Raw genomic sequence first — 7,963 nt, forward strand, 5'->3', positions numbered from 1 at the left:
GTGGTTACCAGGGGCTGCGAGGTGGGAGAAATGGAGAGATACTGGTCAAAGGGTGCAAAATTTTAGTTATAAGGTCAACAAGTTCTGTGGATCTAATGTGCAGAAGAATGGGGATTATAGCTAATAACACTGTATTACACACCTGAAAGTTGCTAAGAGAGTTGATCTTAAATTTTCTCAACATTAAAGAAATGGTGATTATGTGATTGGATGGAGGTGTGAGCTAATGCTATAGTGGTATATCATTTTGCAGTATTTTAATGTATCAACACATTGTACATGTTAAATTTATACACTGTTATATGTCAATTACATGGCAATAAAGCTGGAGAAAAAAGAAAACAAATACAGTGCTCTCAGGATTAGCCTGACTTTTCAAAGGCCCCCAAGTCACATCGTACCCAGACCTCCCTATCTTTCCCCCATCTTTGAAAGAGTCTCTCAAATCACCCTCTTTCCTCAAACATCCAAACTATTTATTTCTCCAGGGCCTTAAAAAGAATTGTTTTGTTAATCTCTAATAGATTATTAATTAAACATTAATGACCCTGTCATCTATCCATTCCAGAGATAGAAACTTTTTAATAGAAAACCTCAGGATTTTTCCAAGTGTGTTCTTTGAGTTATTAACTGCTATAGAATGAAATAAAATGGCAAAAAAGCAGTTCTGCGGTCAAATATATTTGGGAAATGCTGAGCAAAGCAAAGTTAAGCAAGTTCCTTCATCCATAAGAGGAAGATAAGGATATGGCATTTCTATAACTTATTTAACTACAGAGCCATTTCCTCCTTCACTTTTTAGTGTGTGTGCTTTAGTGTGCGTGTGGAATTTCACAGGATACCAATCCAGAGAGCAGACACACACACACACACACACACACACACACACAATGAGAAGATACTCAAAAAAAAGTCTATAAATGAGAGTAGTCCTACCAGAAGTTATTCTACAATAATGCGTTTAAGGGTGTTTTCTTTTCTCCTCTATAATTTTTATTGTTTGCAAATAATTTTTAAAAGATAAAAAAAATTAGGGATAATAGCTAACATGTATCCATCTCAACCCAGAAATTCTTTTTACAAAATTAATTAAGGGGTGATTATTCATAAAACAATAAGATCAATTAATATTTTTTCAGTATTCAAAAGATGCCCACTGGGGAATTCCCTGGTAGTCCAGTGGTTAGGACTCAGTGCTTTCACTGCTGAGGGCCTGGGTTCGATCCCTGGTCAGGGAACTAAGATCCTATAAGCTGCACGGTGCAGCCAAAAAAAAAAAAAAAAAAAAAACCCATAAAAAACAAAAACAAACGAACAAAAACAAAAGATGCCCACTGGTTTCTATAAAAGATAAACTTCCTCATACACTTAAACTATGTTTCAACTTTTAAAAATTGAAATACACATTTTAGGGCAATAATTGCCGTATGGTAGACCCACAAGAAGATTTCATTTAATTGAGCTCTTTGAAGCTACATTTACTGGGCAAAATTTACCATCTGGTGGTATATATGCTATTATGGGACATTAGTAAACACCATTAACAGAGTTAATTATTTAATTGAGATTGGTATCTCAAGATTTCTTTTATCCCCAGCACTGAGTTTTAAATATACTTGGTGGAGACCATAAGCATTTTATCCATGCTGTTTTTAATTTTCTATTCTTCCATTATTTGTGATTCCCTGATGATATCCAAACATCAACACTTTTCCCCAACTTTCTTCTGGCTCTACCCAAATTCAAGATGTCATATGCGAGTTTGTCTTAAGGCTCTCATGTTGCCAATCTGCATATTCTCCTGTCTGAATCTGTGTGCCACTGAATTCTCCACACACAGGGGATCTCACGCTGAAGGCACTGGTCTTTCCAAAGCTTCCACCCAATGTGGCTTCTCTCTTCTAGAAGTTTCTTATGCCAGAAGAAGATTCATTTAAGTACCTGTTATACCATTCTGCTTTCATTCACAGTGGAGAGGCAAGAAAATTTAAAACACATTGCTTATTAGTTTTTCTGATATGTCAGAAATTGTTCATTATTTTAGATAGTGAACCACCAAAATATGTAGCTCTTTTGATGATCAAAAATAAGATTCCATATTAACATCAGAAATTCCCCATCTCTCCTTCAGAGCACTGTAATTATGTGAAATTTTCATATATTTACTCACTGTGAAATATAAGCCTTTTGCAAAAGGAAGGGCACTTCAGAGTACACACACACAAAACCACATATAAATACAATTAGACGTTCTCAAAGAAACAACAAATAATAAATAAGGAATTAACTGCATCTCATATTATCATTCCATGTGGTTAAAATCTCATTCTGCTTTAACAATTAATTAGTCTCCTCTAGAAAATGGCTTGTGTTTGATTCCTGGAAAAAACAAATAAAAAATATCATGAGTCGGGCTACATCAGGTAATTTCAAAAGTATAACTCACCCACTGTCTGAATAATGTCACAGTAAGAGGGAAGAATATTTATGGCGGCTCCTTCCTCACGTCATAAATTTCACAGGAACGAGGAAATTTGTCTCATACACAGTGGAGAATACTGATGAAATTTTCGAAGGTATGCTCTGTCAATTCTAGTGACATTAGGGGATTTCAAATGTAATAAAAAATGAAAAGCACAACTCCTAGAAGACTCTACAATCATATATTTCTCCCTCCCCATTAGAATCTAAAATTATACTGAAAGAATTAAGTAGAAGAAACTGGCATTCTAAAAGCAGCAATCTAAACGACATCAGGAGTGGGAAAGGTTTGAGGCAGCTCCGCTGTTCCTTCACAGCCTGTTACTACATCTGTATGCCTCCTTCCTCTCTGTTAAGCACTTAGAAGTAGATAAGACAATGGTCAAATTCACAGCTGAGAAAGAAGCCCTGGAAAAGAGAAATCACAAGTAGTGACGAATTCACCACTCAGAGAACCATGGCCGAAGACTGCCTGACCAAGACCACTCTGCTTGTATTAAACTGTAAGTCTTCCTACAGTATAGCTTCTGAGAAAATCTTTAAAAAAGAAAGATACCATTATCCTAGAGGGGAAGGAAAACGTCAGCATTAACCTCAACCAAGTTACTACACACAGGTTGTATCTGCAGGCAAGATAAAAATAAACGCAACAAAGCAAAGCTTATTCTCATCCTCTGTGGTCTTAGCGTGTGAGGGAACCGAGCAGCAGGCCCCGGTAGACCAGAACAACTTCACCTTTTGGTCATGTTCAAGTCCACTCTGTCTAAGGTGGCTTAGCTCATGAAAAGAACCAATGTGAGAAAACCAGGAAAGATTTGCCATGATAAAGTTTCCTGTGGGTAGCTTTAAATAAGCAGCCATTTAAATGGGAGGCAAGACAAGCAAATAGGTAAATAATTCACAGGAGTTGAGTCTGACACATTTTCAGAAGGTAATAAAATGCAATATATACGCCTTTATAAAGAAATAATTCAGCTTTGCATTGTTTTAGCTGGGTTGCTCAAGAAATCTATGACGATACTGCCTTGACCTTGTACAATTACCTAGAAAAGCAGCTGTAATCACTACTGAAAGGGAAGTGCTTATAAATTCTCTTTGAATTATAATTCCCAAATAACCAAACCATAAATAATTTCTAGAATTCTAGATGCTTCCTCTTATTTTATTTTTCTCTTAGCAATAACTGTCTTCTATTCCTTCTTCAGGGTCTGATATTTTCTGATGTTTCCAGCATAGACTGCTTTTATTTTTTGCTTCCAAGTTTCTGAAGTTCTACGGAGAGCTTTGTGCCCAACTGACGTCTTCGCACAGATATCCACGGGTTAGCTTCTCTTCTCTTTCTCTTAAAATCTGCCAGGAATTAAAAAAACCTTCTCTAGCTGAGGAATGTAAGCCAGAAACAAGAGCACTCTCTGGTGGACATCTACAGTGATACCACCTAAAAAGAAACATGGAGCACTTTTCCTCCAGACTCTCTCAAGAAGGGATGGTTAGGAGGAGGACCATATATGTTATTGTCCAAATTGGAATGCTTTTGAGAGTAAGTGGAGGTTCTGAAGATAATGACACCTGAAAAACAGATGAAACCAGGACTGTTCTGGGCAAACAGGGATGTATGGTCATTCTAGATATTAAAGTTAGAAATAGTGAATTTGTCCCTTGGGGACTGAAGTGAAGCAAGAAATAGAATTTGCTAAGTTGTGAAGGGGAGAGAAAAGAGAGGCGTAGTTGGTAAATAATGTTATTGTCCTCTCCTCATTGGGGAGGATGTCCTGATTCCAGCTGCACTCAGAATAAAGCACGTTATTGATTGAAAGGATATGGTGCCTGATCGCCAAGAGTTCCCAAAAGTCATTGGTCCAGTAACAATTTAAGATGAAAGAACTTAATTTCTACATAAATGTGTTGATGATCCAAAAGGCACATTAAGGTTTAATATATCTTTGATTTTACTCTGTATTTAACTCTGGAATGTAAAGAGATACTCATGTTTCCAGCCAATTTATATTGTAGCAATGGATTATTAACAGGCCTTCTTTATTGTAAGAAGATGGTTGTGGAATATAATTCAATTAACATTGCTAATAGCAGAATGACCTAAAGTGGTGGGTTCAAGACCGCAGAGACATTTACAAAATAAATGAAATCATCAGGTTATGCCTGTAGAACTGGCAGGACTTAATACTATACTACCTCAGCTTGTATGAAAAATATTACATAACAAAACAAAATAAATGGAAATAATCTTTCATGAGTGACAATAATTTAGATTTATGGGGTCATCTATACAAATTGCAATTTCTAATGGATTGCCAAACATGTGTCTGAGGACTTTCATTTCCAGTTGTGTACATTTTATTATCATTTGAAGGGCTAGAAAATTGGAGTCTTAAATTAAAGGGCAAAAATGGGGACATAAACAAACGTTTGGAAAATGGATCATGTGTAGAGATTCAATAAGCAAACTGTATCTTTCACAAGTTTTTATTACTGTTTAATTATGTAAGTTGTGAAATTTCATTCTTTCTTAAAAGAAATATCTCGAGACTGTACATGGTAAATACACATATTTCAACTGCCAGGCGCATTGTTGAAGGGGCAGTGCTCAATGGATGCAGCAGCACTTTTCCAATCAAAGTACCGTTTCTGTGATTACAATATCCATATTTTACACAGGTGTGAAAATACAGCTTATTTTACAGATGAAGTGACCTGGGCATAGAGAAGTTAGTCCAAACTAGGACTGGAACCCGTTAGAACCTATTAGGCTGCCTGAAGCAGGACTCTGAATTTCCCACTGCCTTATATCATTAGTTGTAATGCAGCTGGATAGACTCACAGCTGTATTCATACCGATTTCATCCTAATTACGTTTCCATGAAATTACACTGCATGGATCTTATTGCAATCATGAGATGCCTACTGACTCCTTAATAGAAACCTGGGGCAAGACCCTAGCTTAGTGGATCTCAGCTGGGGTTGGTTATGCTCCCCGCCCCCCTCAACACTTTTGGCAATATCTGAAAACATTAACATTCTCAGTTGATACAACCTGGGGCTGGGGGTAGGGATAGAAGGGTGCCACTGGCATCTAGTGAGAAGAGGCCAAGGATGCTGCCAAACGCCCAACAATGCACAGAACAGTATCCAACAAAAAAGAATGATGTAGCCTCAAACATCAGTAGCGTTACAGTTGAGAAGTTCTGCCCTAGACATTAACAGTGTATTTTGAACTGACCTCCTAGAATGGAACCCGCCATCTGATAACTCAGCCACCCGAATTTATATTGGCGCCTATGGGCTGTACAGTCAGACACCTGTACAATGAGTTTCCCGACTGTGGGGTCTGCAGCTTAGTGCTCGCTATTCAATGGGTTGCAGGACCTTTAGAAGGTGTCTCTGGCACAGGAAGGGAGGGAAGAAATTCTGAGGGGCCCAGCTAAGAAGAAATGGCAAGCCTCTCATTCTTCATAGCCTAAGATGACCTCCCATGAATCACATCCTTGTAGAATCCCATCCTCTTGAGTGTGACTGGGACCTGTGACTTGCTTCTAATTAACAGAATATGGAAAAGTTGATGGGATATTATTCTCATGATTATGCTACGTTATATAAGACTGTCTTAGGAGATTGGAGTAAGACATTATCCTGCTGGCCTCAAAGAATTAAGCGGCCATGCTGTGAACTATCTATGAAGTGGGTCATGTATATAGGAACTGTGGGAGGCTTCTAGGACGTGAGGATAGCCTCCAGTTGACAGCCAGTAAATAGCCAGGAACCTCAGTCCTACAGCCTCAAGAAGATAACCTGCCAACAACCTGAGGGAGCTTGGGAGAGGATCTTGTCCCAGTAGAGCTTCAGATGACGCTGCAGCTCTGGCTGAGCCCAGAACTGCAGGCTTCTGAGGTCCTGAGCAGAGGACCTAGTTAAGCTGTGTTTGAACATGACCCAAAGAAACAGTGAGATAATAATGTGTGTTGTTTTAAGCTGCTTGAATTGTGGTGATATGTTACGTAGCACAGGATGAACTCACCATGGAAGAGCAATATCTGTGGTGCTGAAGAAAAAGTGTGGCGCCATTGGCTACTCTTCTTTATTGATCTGACTTCCTAACAGAGAGAGAGAGAGAGTCTGGGGGTGATGCTTGGGATTCAAATCACTATAAAATGGCATCTAAAGACCAGTTGGCAGCTGTGGATCAAAGGGAGCTACACATAGAAAACTCCACACTGTTTCACCAAACAAAATTATGGAAAGCCTCCAGATTTCACCTTCACCCATTTTCTCTCCAAAGTGACCAGCTCACCCACCCCTAAGTGGATAGAAACATGAGATGCTTTTCTGTGAGAAACAATCACGAAGTGGCCTGGCAGAGGAACCCTTGGTGGAGTTTTACCAGGTAGGGAGGGAGATTTCAAGGAGATGGAATTCTGCATTTCTAGCTGCAAAAACCCCGCCCCCCATCCTCCTGCCCTTAGAGGGACTGAACATAGATTAACAAGCAGCAGTGCCCAGTCTTCCATCTAGAGTTCCAAGAGGAAGATTTAAATAGAGTCCGTCCAGGTAAAAGTAGAGGTGAATCAAGGAAACTCTGTCAGTGACACTTACCAGGGAAAAAAGGGGATGGATGCAAGCAGAACTGTCCCAATTCAAAGCATGCACACACACACACACACACACACACACACACACATACACACACACACACCCCCCAAAGCAAATGTGGGATCTAAACAAAAGTGCTTGTAATGGAAAGAATTAATTTTGGATAATCAGAGGAAGATTTATTCAAGTAAACAAAAGAACATTTTAAGTGACTCAAACTCTTATGGAAATGAAAGAAAACCTAGACTCTGTAAAATCATAAGAAAAAAATCAATAAAAAAAGAATGAGAAGAAAAGGGTGCTGGCAGAGCTGAGGAAATAAATTAAAAAGAAAAATGATACATTGTGTGACTAAAAGAGAGCTAGAGGCAGGAGTAGTTTATTGAGATAACATAAATGAGGTGATATGAACTTATCTAAGGCTGGAGGCAGTGCAGGTGGAAAAAGATGAACGCAGATTTAGGGGAGAGAGAAGGGATGCAGAAAAAAGATCTATTCAGTAAGCAGGGAGCGAATGAATACAGAACCATTTTGAGGAATTCGAGCAAGGAGTTTCTAAATGTAAGGGCAGTCAGAGTCAAGTGCTAAGTGCTAAGGAAAAGTCATCAATGAGTAGACCAAGTGGGGGAAAACTTTCTCTCTACAAAGGAAGAAAAATCAGAGGACCTTTCATTGTGTAGCCCTGAGGGTCCTCAATTGCTATGGGCTGCCAAGGGGAAATCTGAACTTTCCAGATCAAAATGAGAATAGCAGGGGTCTACTTGATCATCTGTAGTTTTTAACTAGGACTCTTAAGCTGCTAAGAGGAGTTCTTTCCCAACCACCCTTCCTTCTGACAGATGGACTTTGATTTGAGGGTAATTTTTAGAGTCTTTTA

The 7,963-nt window shown here is 38.8% G+C and overlaps 1 non-coding gene across 1 annotated transcript; it reads left to right on the plus strand.

Annotated features, from left to right (window-relative positions):
* Positions 1-1,165: 1,165 nt before the first annotated feature.
* TRNAE-UUC (transfer RNA glutamic acid (anticodon UUC)) lies at positions 1,166-1,238 on the plus strand. Its single transcript has one exon. It is a non-coding gene; the product is annotated as a tRNA-Glu (tRNA).
* The last annotated feature ends 6,725 nt before the right edge of the window (positions 1,239-7,963 follow it).

Source organism: Hippopotamus amphibius, chromosome X, assembly GCF_030028045.1.
Source record: "Hippopotamus amphibius kiboko isolate mHipAmp2 chromosome X, mHipAmp2.hap2, whole genome shotgun sequence".
Classification (NCBI taxonomy): Eukaryota; Metazoa; Chordata; class Mammalia; order Artiodactyla; family Hippopotamidae; genus Hippopotamus; species Hippopotamus amphibius.